This window comes from Eucalyptus grandis, chromosome 6, assembly GCF_016545825.1.
Source record: "Eucalyptus grandis isolate ANBG69807.140 chromosome 6, ASM1654582v1, whole genome shotgun sequence".
NCBI lineage: Eukaryota > Viridiplantae > Streptophyta > Magnoliopsida > Myrtales > Myrtaceae > Eucalyptus > Eucalyptus grandis.
The window spans coordinates 51,222,657-51,237,046 of NC_052617.1; positions in this window are offsets into that span (position 1 = coordinate 51,222,657).

Genomic DNA, 14,390 nt, shown 5'->3' on the forward strand with positions numbered 1-14,390 from the left:
TAGAGCAAAATCCCCTCTTGTAAATAGTCCGTGGTTTATGAATAAACTAGGCATATACTCAATCCTACGAGGGTGAGAAGTGATTGCCAACACATTAATTCTTTAAGTTCTTTGCGCCCTCTCTCACCTTGACAATCATTTATCACTCATCAATCAGTTTGTCCACAAACCATATATCTACTTGAGGGTTGCTGCTCTTGTACCAATCTGAAACAACTCGATCTGTTCAACACAGGCCAAACCCTTCATATGATGTCAGACTTTCGAATTCTATAATTTCTTAGTGGTTAAGTTTGCTAGATAATATTTTTGGGATATGTTCACTGAAAATCTAAAAACTTATTATAAAAGTGCAATTATATTCTAAAACTTATAAAAAGTGCAATCAAATCCAAAAGTTTGTCACGGAAATTTAATCAAATCCTTCTTTTAACTTCATCTAATTTGGTTATCGGAAAATGCTGACATGGCTTTTTAAAAATATTTTCTCCCTTCCACGTGGCAATGACATAACTAAACTGACGTAGGTTTCGTCCAAATTTGATTTTCAATACGATTTTATTAAAATTAAATTTAAAATAAACCAAAATTTAATTAATTAATTATTTAATTTAAAAAAGAACAGAGAACCAGGAGGTAAGGGTTGCAAACCCTCGCCGTTGCCACCCAGCATCACCAGGAAGGGCTAACAATGGTGGGGAAATGGTCAAGGGGGTCGCTAGGCCCTAGTCAGGAGAGGACCAACAACCTTAGGCATTGAAGTGATCTTAGTCGAGATATTGTTGTAGTCACTTGGCGGGGTCTTTCCTCTAAAAGCATGCTTATCGGAAAGTTCGAGAGCACAACAAAGAGGCATTTGCTTCAATCAAGCGACTTTAAATAAAAACTTGCAAGACTTCCCCATAGTAATGGTTTAGATTTGTCTATTAAATTTAAAAATAAACTAAAATTTAAATAAATACAAAAGGACAAAGAGAACTAGGAGGCAAGGGCTGCAAACTCTTATCGCCACCGCTGCCTACCATCGTCAAGAAGGGCTGACGACGATGGGAAAATGGTTAGTAGGGGTCGCTAGGCCCTAGCAAGGGAGAGGACCAATAACCTTAACGATAATTGTATAATAATATACTTATTTACCTTATTTTGGTCAACAAATCTAGTGCTTTATAATGCAGTATTCGTTAAAAAATATTTGGATTTCCTTCTATCTACCAAAATCTTCATTATTTATGTAGAATAATGAGATATGGAGAAAATAAGGAACAAAGGGCAAAAAGAAAGAAAGAAATATTCTGTGATTTGGAAATTCAAATAAAAAAGCATTAGAAGATGGATATCAAATCAATGATTCTGCGGTTTATTCCTTGATTTTATATGGAAAAAAAATGAGTAATTGCCTTGTGTTAAGATTCTTGAATGTATCCTATGAATATGATAACCTTGAGAGCTTGGGGACAAGAAGGTTTTTATTTTCATGTAGTTTTTTTTATCGTTCTAGGAGTGTTTCAAGTACTTTGGAAGAGAAAATTAAGTGATGATATAATTCTTGTTCTTTGATTCAAGTTGTTTGGTTTAATTTATATTTTCGTATCTTCTTCTACTATGTTGCAATTTTCTTTTGTTAGGGCTATAATATAACTTGACAATGATGATATGAATTTTATGATTTTTATGGTACAAGTGATTTCACTTATATGAATTATATATTATTGTGCTTAATACTTTTAAGTAACTGACCACCACTTGAATGATTTGATGTGTATGCTTGAGATTAAAAAGTAATAATATGCAATTACCTCTTATAATATATAATTTTGAATTAAACGTAGATAGAATATATGGTGTTATTTGTGTAGTTTTTAGTGATAAGATTATTCAAAAGACTTTTTATAAGCTGGGAATATTCATAAATTTTAATGCACTTATATTTATTTAAACTCATATAGAGATTTAGTGAATTAATAAATTGAGTCGGTTTACTATACTTAGAGATAGGATAGTAAATTGATTAGGAAATTCTGCTATCATATATTTGATATTGTTATTGTACGTGTAACAATACGAAATTCATATTTAGTGGTTATGATGAAATCAAATGCTCTAACATATTTATCCGATTGATATCCTGCATTTGGTTTTCAAATTTTGCTTTTAAGATTTTTAGTTTTAATTTACTCTCAATTCTATTTTGACATGTTAGATAAATTTTCGAATTAATCTATTTTTAATATTCAATTGGTTTGTTATTCATCAATCTATATGGGACGATATTATTTTCTTATTATTATATTACTTATTCGATACATTTATTTGCATCCAGAATTTTATGAGCACTTAAGTATCGAAGGAATTCAATAGTTATGGTGATCTTAGTCGAGATACTGTCATAATCACATGCGGGGTCTTTCCTCTAAAAGCATGCTTATCGAAAAGTTCGAGAGCATAACAAAGAGGCATTTGCTTCAATCGAACGACTTTAAATAAAAATTCGCAAGACTTCCCCATAGTAATGGTTTTGATTTGTCTATTAACTTTCGTTAGTTTTGTTATATAGCCTATTGTGGTGCGCCGAAGGATTCGGCTTGGGTTTGTGGCTGTCGATTTGGGCCAGGAACATGATTTCCACAAAGTAGATTGTTGGGCTTGTGAGGCATTCGGTCTAGCATTTCTCTTCGGTAGCAATAAAGTTTTATTGAATTACCGAAGAAAAAAACAGTACTGCTCATGGCGTTCTCTCTCCCATATCAGAGATACTCTTTACGTTACTTAAAACCAAAAAAGAAAATATTGAAATTATCTCCATTGACCGGCTTACTCTAATATAAGCATAGACAATATGTAATAATCAGCTCATGACCGAATATTCATTTGATTTAGCGTTAATTGGTCATGTATAAATTGAAATATGATGTTTCTTGTCATTATTAAATAAGAGTCCTACTAATTATAGATAGTTAGTTCTATTTCTTTTTTCGAATTTTCAATTTATCTAGGTATGTGGATATTATATTTAATGATTCTTTACTGATTTTGAATATTTAATGAGAGTCGTAAGATTGACACATGTTGTAATTATGTATAAATATACATAGAGACGAGAGCTCGCTACATAAGATGGATGTAATGAAGTGTAGGCACTGTAAAATCCGAAGTCTGGAATTTTTCTGACTTGCATGGTATTACATGTTTGCCCGCTGACTGACAATTACTTCGCCGACTTCATTTGTTTCACACACAAGCACTTATCGTTGTTAAATTCAGGATTAGGTGGAAATTAGCCGGCTTGAAGAGGGAAGTTGAGAGTAGACAAGACCTTATTTTTCGGAGAGATGTTTACGTAAGTTATTTTATTTCAAACGTGTAACTGCTATATGCCGTTGTATCTTTTAGTGTATATAATGTGTTTTACTAGAAGTTTGTTTTGTACCAGTTTATAAATAGGCTTTGTATAGTCTGCAATCAGGGTTCGTCGTACCACATATTAATATTTTTATCATGCAATCACAATTGAATTTTGCTTCCTGTTCTTACACCTTTACTTTCCTGTAATGTAGGTTCGACATAGTCAAAATCATTCTTCTTTGAGATTCTTGCCAACAACTTCGAGAGCCCGCCATTGAGTGTTTGAATAGTTCTAGACCTCGATTCAAGAGCCAAGATCAATTTGATGTTCCTTTCTCGATCGCCAATCGTCCGTTTAGCGCATGAGGACTTTGGTTGAGCTGATGTGTCTGATCCGGCGAAGTCAACCGACAATCGACATGGCACGTGCGGCATTTCTCTTACCCGTGTAATTTTGGCCCAAACACGAGGAGAGGGAAAAAGAACACATATTGGAGAAAAACGAAATTCAAAGTCCGGCTTGGTCATTGTGGCGCCACCAATTTACGGTCAAACGAGCTCCTTTATTTCTTCATTGACAAGGACGTGGAGACCTTTGCAAGGCAATTTCGGAATTTTTTTTTTGTGGCAAATGACCCTTTTCTTTTCTTTTTCCGATCCTACTTTCTATTTCTACTCGAAATCTCATTTTGAGACTTTTGCTCTACTTCCTTACAGGGCATGGGAGTTAAAACTTACACTTGAAACTAAATTTATCCCCACCCTAACTCTTTGAAAATGTGGGAATTCGAACCCCAACCTCAATTTTTCATAATGGAATGGTAGCTACTGGGATAAACCTCATTGATTAATGACCCAAATTAACTAGTGGCGAAAAGATTGAGCCTCATCATGACTTAAGTACAACGATTAAAAGAGAGTAAAGTGTCTCTACTTTTAATCTCAGTATGAAGGCAAGAATGTTCCATATACACAACCACTATAAAGAAAAGATTGTAAGACTAATTTTAAATAGGGATAAATGCACCAGAAGTCTTAAAACTTATCACAAAAATGCAATTGAGTTCTAAAACTTGTAAAAAATGCAATTGAGTCCTAAAACTTGCAAAAAATGCAATTGAGTCCTAAAACTTGTCCGAAAAGTGCAATTAAGTCTCTCCGTTAATTCCGTCCAATTACACAAACGGAAAATGTTGAGTTGGCTTATTTTAACAAATTTTCTCTCTTATGAGGCAAATAACTTAAAGCCCAAATTCCACATGGGCAAAACGAGTGCGTTTTGGACATTTACTGATCAGCATCATTCTTCTCTTGCACGAAGCCCTCATTCTCTCTTCGTCCTCTCCCCTCTTTGTTTTCCCAAATCCAAGTTTTGAGCCCTAAGTCCCAAGTGAGTTCGTGCGAGCCCCAAATCGAAGCTACGAGTTACCTTCTTTGTCGATCGCGAGTTCATACAAGCCCTAAATCAATGGTCTGAGATATCTTCATCGTCGATCACCGGTCCTTGCGAGTCGTCCCTCCTCGTGGTGTTGTGATGGAAAATCGAAGGCTCGCATCAAACCTCTTCTTGTTGCGTGCGAGTCATCTTGCGGAAGCGAGTCCATGCAAATCGTGAGTCGTGCAAACCCTAAATTGTCATTTCGTTGTGTGGTGGTGCCAAATTGAAGGTCCGTGTTCAATCTCATGCATCCACGCCATTTTCCATAATGACTCTACGTTGTTCCCATTTACATGCATCCACTAAACAAACATAAGCCCATTAATATTGTGCTCGAGTTTCTCCTTCTGTTGTTGATTGAGTTTACATATACTTTTTCTATGACTGGCTTTATTCACGAAAGAAATTCCGTCATAAAGCCAAGTTTCACTTGTAAAAGGCCCTAACAATGTTTCAAGTAGAGTCGACTAGAGAAAGAAAAATGGGAGAGTTAGAACTTGAGTATGACGATGTGTAGACGAGGAGAGATGGAGAGAGCAGCATGACTAGAGCAAGTCATATTGCTAGAGCGAACTTATGCGAGTTGTTCATTCTCATTTTGTGATGCCAAATCGAAGGTCCATGTTCAATCTCATGCATCCATGTCATTTTCCAGAATGACTATGCTATTCCCAATTACATGCATCCACTGAACAAACATAAGCCCATTAATATTGTCCTCGAGTTTCTCCTTCTATTGTTGATCAAGTTTGCATATTATTTTTCTATGACTAGCTTTATTCACAAAATAAATTGCGTCATATAGCCAAGTTTCACTTGTAAAAGGCCTTGAAAATGTTTCGAGTATAATCGACTAGAGAAAGAAAAGTGGGAGAGTTAGAGCTTGAGCATGACGATGTGTAGACGAGGAGAGATGGAGAGAGCAACGTGACCAGAGCAAGCCGTATTGCTAGAGCGAATCCGTGTGAGTTGTTCATTCTCATTTAGTGGTGTCAAATCCCTTCTCATTGCTGCTTCTCTGTTTTTCAGAAATTGTAGGTAAGGAAATTGGTGAATATCTTTGTTGAACATTGGCTTCATAGATGATTGAAATCAACTAATCACCGAATACTTCGAGATGGCAATGGTTGTGTGAAAGAACTAGCATTCTTGTAAGAATTGTCATGGATATATAATTCGACATTGTTACCGGATGGAAATGCAACTTTTTCAATATAGCATTTTTTAGGGTTGTCCACGATCTGAAACCAAAAGATTGGTGCCAAAAAGAGATAGCTACTTAGAATCTATTTGGACACTTTCTCTATATTTATTTAACAAAATGCACACAGCCAGAGAACATTGTTATGGTGTAAAATGCCTGGATTGGTAGGAAATGTTGGTTACCTTTATATATAATTTACTATTTAATTGACCATCATGCTGGGGATTGAAGCATTCTTTACTTGATATTAATCTGAAAACTTTGTTCCAACCGTACAAGTATAGTCTTTAATATTCTTAGAATCTTGATTTGCTTTCTCCAATTTGGGCAATCCCTTTGTTGCACACACAAATGAAAAGATTGCCGAGGCATGAGTCAAGGTCTCTATTGTTCCACAAGATTTGTTTTTGATGGTACTATTCAATCGGTCAACTTATGTCTATTTTTCTGATTTATGGTGGTTAGTTTGTCAGAATCTTCAATTGCTAAATCAAAGAATGGCGACTAGAAGATTGAGGCCGACAACATGTGAATCAAGTGGGGTAAATTCTAAGGAGGTTGAGTCGGAGCTGACTTGCTATTGTGGTCTTAAATCACCAATTCTCATAGCAAAGACAAGGAAAAATGCAGGATGAAGGTTCCGTGGATGTGCTAAGTTCGATAGTCCAAGTTGCTGCAATTTCTTCATGTGGGTTGATCCGAAGATACCAGATCAAGTAAGGGACATGATAGTCGACCTCCTCGAAAGGAATCAAGCATTTTGTGAATCAAGTCAATCAAGGCATGATGAGGTCGAAGTGAGCTCATTGTTAGCTGAAATTAAGACTCAAAAGGCGAAGAATAGATGTTTGAAGGAGGAACTCACACAAGTGAAGAAAGAAAAGATGCTGTATCAAATGGCATTTGTTTTGTGCATGTGCTGTATCTTTGTGTTGGTTATGTGTAACATGAGACTTGGTGGGAAGTTTCTTAGTCTTCCATAGAACCCCGTTTCTAAGTTTGTAAGTCTGGTTATGGATTAATGAGATGAATGTGTGCTATTTAGATTTATGGTGCTCCTTATCATGTTCCGATTAAGTTGCTTCACGTTTGGAAGAACTCATTCTGCACAACTTCGTAAAGAATCCACTGGGATTTGCATATATGTTTTTATGTAAAAGAACTTATTCTACAAGTTTATATATCAATTGTTTTTGTATAAAGCTTAAGGTCTGAAACTAACCCATTTAAATGAGCACCTTAAATACATAGTAACTTAAAGATACATAAGTAATCAATATTTAGCATAATATTTATATTAGTGATCAATATGTGGTGCATCACTTAGCCAACAAATACAGCCAGTAAGTATTAAGTGTATTGTGACTTAAAAGCCACTAAAATGCATGGGGATTGAGGCATTACAATGAAGCAACTAAACCGATTGCTTAGATATCAAAATAATCATTCCTCCATCATCTTACGGGGACACCAAATCCCATATTTACATCATCATAAATGGGGAATCTATAGAAACAAAATTTACCAAAAACAAGCTTGCTCAACAAAAAAATGTAGAAAATATATTAATCCAAGTTTATGAACTCTGATGGTCCTGCAGGTTTGGCCTTCACTTGATTCAAAAGTCTAGAGCTTTTCCTTGTATATGGTGCCTTCGCCTTTGTAGCAACACTTTTATGAGGAAAGTTGTTGATGACCGAGGCTTGGAACTAGCTTGAGGCTGTAACGGCGCCTTTGCCTTTGTAGCAACATGTTTTTGAGAAGAATTTCTTAATGATTGAGGCTGTGATGGCACCTTCGCCTTTATAGCAACATGCTTTCAAGGAAAATTTGTTAATGATTGAGAATGGGAAGTGGCTTGAGACTGTGATGGCGCCTTCGCCTTTGTAGCAACATGCTCCCGAGGAAAATTTGTTAATGATTGAGGTTCGGAAGTGGCTTGAGATTGTGATGGCGCCTTCATCTTTGTAGCAACATGCTATTGAGGAAAATTTGTTAATGATTGAGGTTCGGAAGTGGCTTGAGATTGTGATGGCGCCTTCGTCTTTGTAGCAACATGCTCTTGAGGAAAATTTGTTAAAAATTGAGGTTGTGCGTTGACTTGGGATTGTGATGGTGCCTTTGTATTGAAAGCTCTTGCAATTACTCCTTTGTTTGGTAGGCTCAATAATCTTGCACCAGGAGTACTGGGCTGCATTATAATGGACATATTTTAGCTCAATGAGACAATGACTTATCATTATAAAATGTTAAAATATTACTCACATTGAGAATTTGAAGGTTTGTCTTAGGGTTTGTGTAACAACCAAATCCTACCATTTTGTTCTTCTTTGGTTGTGATTGCCCTTGCATCTTTTCCTTTTCAGTTGCAGGTCTCTTAAATTGGAAAAAATCATTTGACATGAGAATAAATGACAACACATAAGTGCATGGGGATTGAGGTATTACTCACTGGAATTTTTTTAGGTCCATCATGTGCTATTACACTTGCTTGAGCAAAATAAATTCATTGTCTTTAATCAATAGTGACTTCAGCAAAAGCATTGGCCCCGCTACAAGCCTGAGCTGAAGCATTGGCTTGCCCACCACATTCTGCACTTGCCTCCACAAAAGTAATATCTCGACCTTTAGATCTTCTTTCACTTGTACTTGGCGTCGCTTTAGCTTTGGCCTAATTTTATGGTCATTATCATTAAATGTACCATTGACGTATTCATATATTGCATATCAAGATTAGAATTACTTACTTGTTCTCTTTTATTCACAGATTTGGGTGCATTGACATCGGCACTTGATGTACATTCATTGCCTTGAGCATTGGCCTAAGAAGTACATGACAAGTATTAATTGACGGCAAATTAAGATAATAAACTTAGTATCGACATGAAGACATACCTTTTTCAATAGACATCCCTTGATGTTATGTCCAATGATATTGCAAGTAGAACAAGTCATTTGTCTACCTTCTTTAGTCATTCTGTCACCTTTTACAAGCTCAATTGGTTGCTTTTTTCTGCTCCTTTTTGGCCTTCCAGGCATCTTCTTGACTGGTAGGGGTTGAAGAGCATCTTTGTTGGTTTTTTTCCATAACTTTTGTCCCCTCACAATAGGCATCATGAATTGATAAGTACTCAAGTATTTATCCTTGCTGAAAGACTCAGCTAGGTAGTCACCTGGATAATTTTGCTTATGATGTATTGCACATATTGCATGACAACATGAAATTCCACTAACGTCCCAACTTCTGCAAGAACAAGTCTTCAAATTTAAGTCAATCACATATTTGTCACCGCCTTCCATAATCTCATATCCTTGTTCTCCATTCCATATCAAATGACAATACCTACTAGCAGTTGTATGCCGATGTAACTTATGCATAATTCTTGGACCATAATTTCTTTTCCACCTAGCACATGCATCTCTCTGACTGTGCATTTTATTCATGATCATGATTCTAATATCTTACAGCATACTCACAATGGCTTTGCACCTAGCTTCAACACATCTACCATTGAAAGCTTCACAGAGATTATTATCAACGACATCGCATTTTATGTTGGTGTCAAATAAGGCTTTGCACCAGTGTTTTGGATCAGTTTAGAATAGATCATCATGACCTTGTGGAGTCATTTCCTTCAATCTCTGTCTATGGACCTCAAAATCTGTCATATTAGTACTCTTGGCACATTTCCAAAACTGTTTCATCAATTGTTTTCCTTTATATTGTTTACCCGAATTGGAATATATATGCCTTGCACACATCCTGTGTTTTGCTCTTGGTAAAAGTTCAGCAACCGAAGGGATTAGACCACGACAAATACATAAAACATAAAAAAATATATTAAAACTAATAAACATTATGTAAAGTGTCACAAACAATTTCAAGATGAGTGATAACAAAGTATTACATACCTTTTGTTGGTCACTTATTAAAGCCCAACCACTACCATTATCCATATCGAGCTCTGACTTCAACAAGTCGATAAACTATGTCCATGTGTCCTTATTCTCAATTCTTACCACTGCCCATGCCACTGGATACATTTGGTTATTAGCATCCCTCCCTATAGCACACAACAACCCACCATTGATTAAGCCTCTCAAGAAACATCCATCTAGTCCAATGACTTTTCTACATCCTGTCAAAAACCCTTTCTTGCAAGAGTCAAAGCAAATGTAAACCCTATTAAATAATGGAAGGGAATTTGGTAATGGCCTTTCAACTTTCAATTTAAAAATGCTTGCGGGGCTTGCAGTGTAAAGCTCCATCAAGTAGTCCCACATTTGTGCATACTCCTTACTATAATTGCCTTTCAATGCCTTCAACACTTTTAGTTTTGTTCTCCTACATTGACTCACAATAACATTCACCCCTAGTTGTTCCCTAACTAGTTTCTTCAATTCCGGTGCCTTAATTTTAGGCATTGCAGAAATTAGAGTCATGAAATGTTTGGCTAAGTAAGCACTAGATACTCTCTTGTTCTCAAAAGTGATACTACATATATGCTCATCCATATATTTTTTCAAATGAAATGATCCGGTGTTGTTATCAAGAGCGCCATAAATCATCCACTTACAATTGGTTTGCGCACACCTCGCTCTCACAAATCTGCTAATATTCTTTGTGTACTTAATTGCCCTTTGCTCAGCCACTGAATACCTCAAAATTGCATCTTTGAACTCAATTGCATCCTAGAATGTCATGCCAACAACGAATACTGGATTAGTATCATTTCGAATATATGATGGGAACCTACTTCCCTTCCTTGAAAGAACATCTTCCTCCTCTTCACCCTCATCATTGGAACTCAAATGAAAACTTTCTTCATCATCTGAATTATAGTATTCTGTTTCATACCCAGATTCATCCACAGACTGAGGACAAGTTACTATTGGTAAGTTAACATTTGATTAGGAAGTACCAACTGGTTCAATGTTAACCCTAGTCATGAGCCTATGTACAGTTGAATATTCCTTTAACTTTGTCCTTGCTTCAATCAGTTCAAGATGATCATCATCACTTGAGTGTTTCGTATCCACCAAATTAAATGTATCATCATCATCCTCATCTTGATCTTGATTAGCAACCTCAACCTGATTCTTGCCATCATTAGCATTCCCATTCACATTTTCGAAGACATTACCAGCATTCTCATTATCATCTAGTTCCCCATCACCAACTTCAACCCAATTCATGTCATCATTAGGATTACCAATCACATTTTCGAACACTTTACTAGTCACCTTATGAACTCTTTCCACATCCACATCATACAGACCTTCATTTTCTATCTCAATAGTTGTCTCTTTATCATCAACATACTCCACATATAGTTCAATAATTTCATAATGTAGATGATGATAGAAGAGATCTATCACAGCAAAATCATCCCATAAATATCTAAGACAATTTTCAACAATACTACTTTTGGGAACTCTGTAATAGAGTTTCTCTATTTTGCACCCACCCAAAGCCTCAATAACTCTAGTTACATTAGACAATGAACCATCACTTAAGTCAATTTCGACAACATTGACCTTTCCACCTATGTATTCCAATGGTGGTCCTACTTGAAATTTACCTCCAAAGAAAACGGTAACAGGGGCTTTATTGTTGGCCATCGAACCTGCGAGGGATAAAAATAAATAGTACTTTCGTTTTGAAATTGGCTTTGCAATGAATTCATTATGGTGACCAGAATTATTTCTAATCTTAATAAAGCAGTACCAACTGATTTTGATTAAAAGGGCTAAGTGTGATACCTACGCAAAGGAGAGAGTCAGCCGCTGATTTGCCACTTTACAAAACACTACATGGAAAAAGTTGCATTTCCATCCAGCAACAATGTCGAATTATATATCCACAATAGATTCTTACAAGAATGCTGGTTCTTTCACACAACCATTGCCATCTCGAAGTATTCGGTGACCGGTCGATTTCAATCCTCTATGAAGCCAATGTTCGACAAAGATATTTGCCAATTTCCTTACCTGCAATTTCCGAAAAATAAAGAAGCAACAATCGAAGGGATTTGACACCACAAAATGAGAATGAACAACTCACACAAATTCGCTCTAGCAATACGACTTGCTCTAGTCACGCTGCTCTCTCCATCTCTCCTCGTCTACACATCGTCATGCTCAAGCTCTAATTCTCTCATTTTTTTTCTCTAGTCAACTCTACTCGAAACATTTTTAGGGCCTTTTAAAAGTGAAACTTGGCTTTATGACATAATTTCTTTCGTGAATACAGCCAGTCATAGAAAAATTATATGTAAACTTGATCAACAACAGAAGGAGAAACTCGAGCACAATATTAATGGGCTTATGTTTGTTCAGTGGATGCATGTAAGTGGGAATAGCATAGAGTCATTCTGGAAAATGGCATGAATGCATGAGATTGAATGCAGACTTTCGATTTGGCACCACCACACAACGAAATGACAATTTAGGGTTTGCACGACTCACGATTTGCACGGACTTGCTTCCGCAGGATGACTCGCATGCAACAAGAAGAGGTTTGATGCGAGCCTTCGATTTGCCATCGCGACACCACGAGGAGGGACGACTCGCAAGGACCGGTGATCGACGATGAAGATATCTCAGACCATTGATTTAGGGTTTGTATGAACTCGCGATCGACAAAGAAGGTAACTTGTAGCTTCGATTTGGGGCTCGCACGAACTCGCTTGGGACTTAGGGCTTAGAACTTGGATTTGGGAAAACAAAGAGGGGAGAGGATGAAGAGAGAATGAGGACTTCGTGCAAGAGAAGAATGATGATGATTAGTAAATGTCCAAAACACTCTCGTTTTGCTCACGTGGAATTTGGGCTTTAAGTTATTTACCTTAAGAGAGAAAAATTGTTGAAATAAGCCAGCTTAGCTTTTTCCGTTTGTGTAATTGGACGGAACTAACGGAGAGACTTAATTGCACTTTTCTAACAAGTTTTAGGACTTCTGGTGCATTTATCCCTTTTAAATAAAACCTAATGATCCCGATTTATCATTCTCAAACAATTATGTACATAATTTGGGATCGATTTGCGGAAACATAAAATCGACATACCTCTAGCCATTAATGAAAATTTGCAAATGCAGAAAACCCTAAAAGCACGATTGATCTGTGAATATGAAAATACCAAATCTGTACGTCCTATTCCACAAGCCAATGGTGCATTTTCTGTAGTGATAGGGTTTGAACTAGACGATCTGACGTTTTATTTCGTTTCTTACGTTACCGACATCTTTCATTAAGACCGTTATGATAACATACTAACGGACAAATATCATGTAATAAACGTGGGTAATAAATTAGGCAATAAGTCGAAATTAATTGGGAAATATAAAATTGGGATCATATTTGAAATAGTAAAAATATCACGACAAAGATGACTAGTGAACAGAGTCGACAGGAGTGCAGACAACAGCCTCTCAGCAGGGCACTCGAATGCTGCCATTTCTGGTTGTGGATTGTCAGCTGCCCATCGTAACCTTCCTAGTTGGAAGCTGATAAGGAATATCAAACGTGAGACAGCATCCTGCATGAAGAAACAGTGATACGACATACTTCCTCATTTGCTACAATAGGCAAACATTCCAACGAGTCACAGCAAGATAAACGCAATGTTGCCAGGTTCTGTAAGCTGGAAAGATCCGGTAGCTCTTTTAAGGACGGGTAGGAAGTAATAGACAAATGCTCCACTGATTCTAATCTTTCAAGACCTTGAATCTCAACTAGCCGTGGGCAATTATTAACCTTCAAAGACCATAGCTCTCTTAAGCTTGGTGTATGGGATAATTTTTCAAGGAATTGACAGTCCAATACGTGCAATTGGACAAGGCTCCACAATTGTCCAAGGACATCCAGTGAAATTTCTGTTAAGCACGACCTGCTTATATCTATGCTGCGCAAATATTTGAAGGTGTGAAGGCATGGCCATTCATCTACGGACTCAAGGTTGAGAGTGCTAGTATGAACAAAATAAAGGAGTTAGGGAAGAGAATAAGAACACAGAAATTATAGTGGTTCGGCTTAATCCAAGCCTACGTCCACTCTCCCACGATAACGACCTTCTTGGCTGGATTCCACTATGCAATCAACAAGAGATTACAACTCCGAGTGCAAACACTTAGTAGATCACACTATCTCACTAAGTCACTCTCTTGGTATTTCTCTCACGATTACAAACGTTTAAGCTCTCAAGAGACAAGTATATGATCTAAAGTCGCTTAGACTTTGGAATTATAAATTCTACGCTCCGTCTCTTACTTGCTCATCGGTCCATGATCTCCTTAAATACTCCTCCACTTCCAAACTACCGTTGGACAGCATCCCGGAGAATCGTCTTCCAATATACCCATTGGACAGCTCGTATCTTAGAAGATTTGGTAGCCGTTGAGTGACA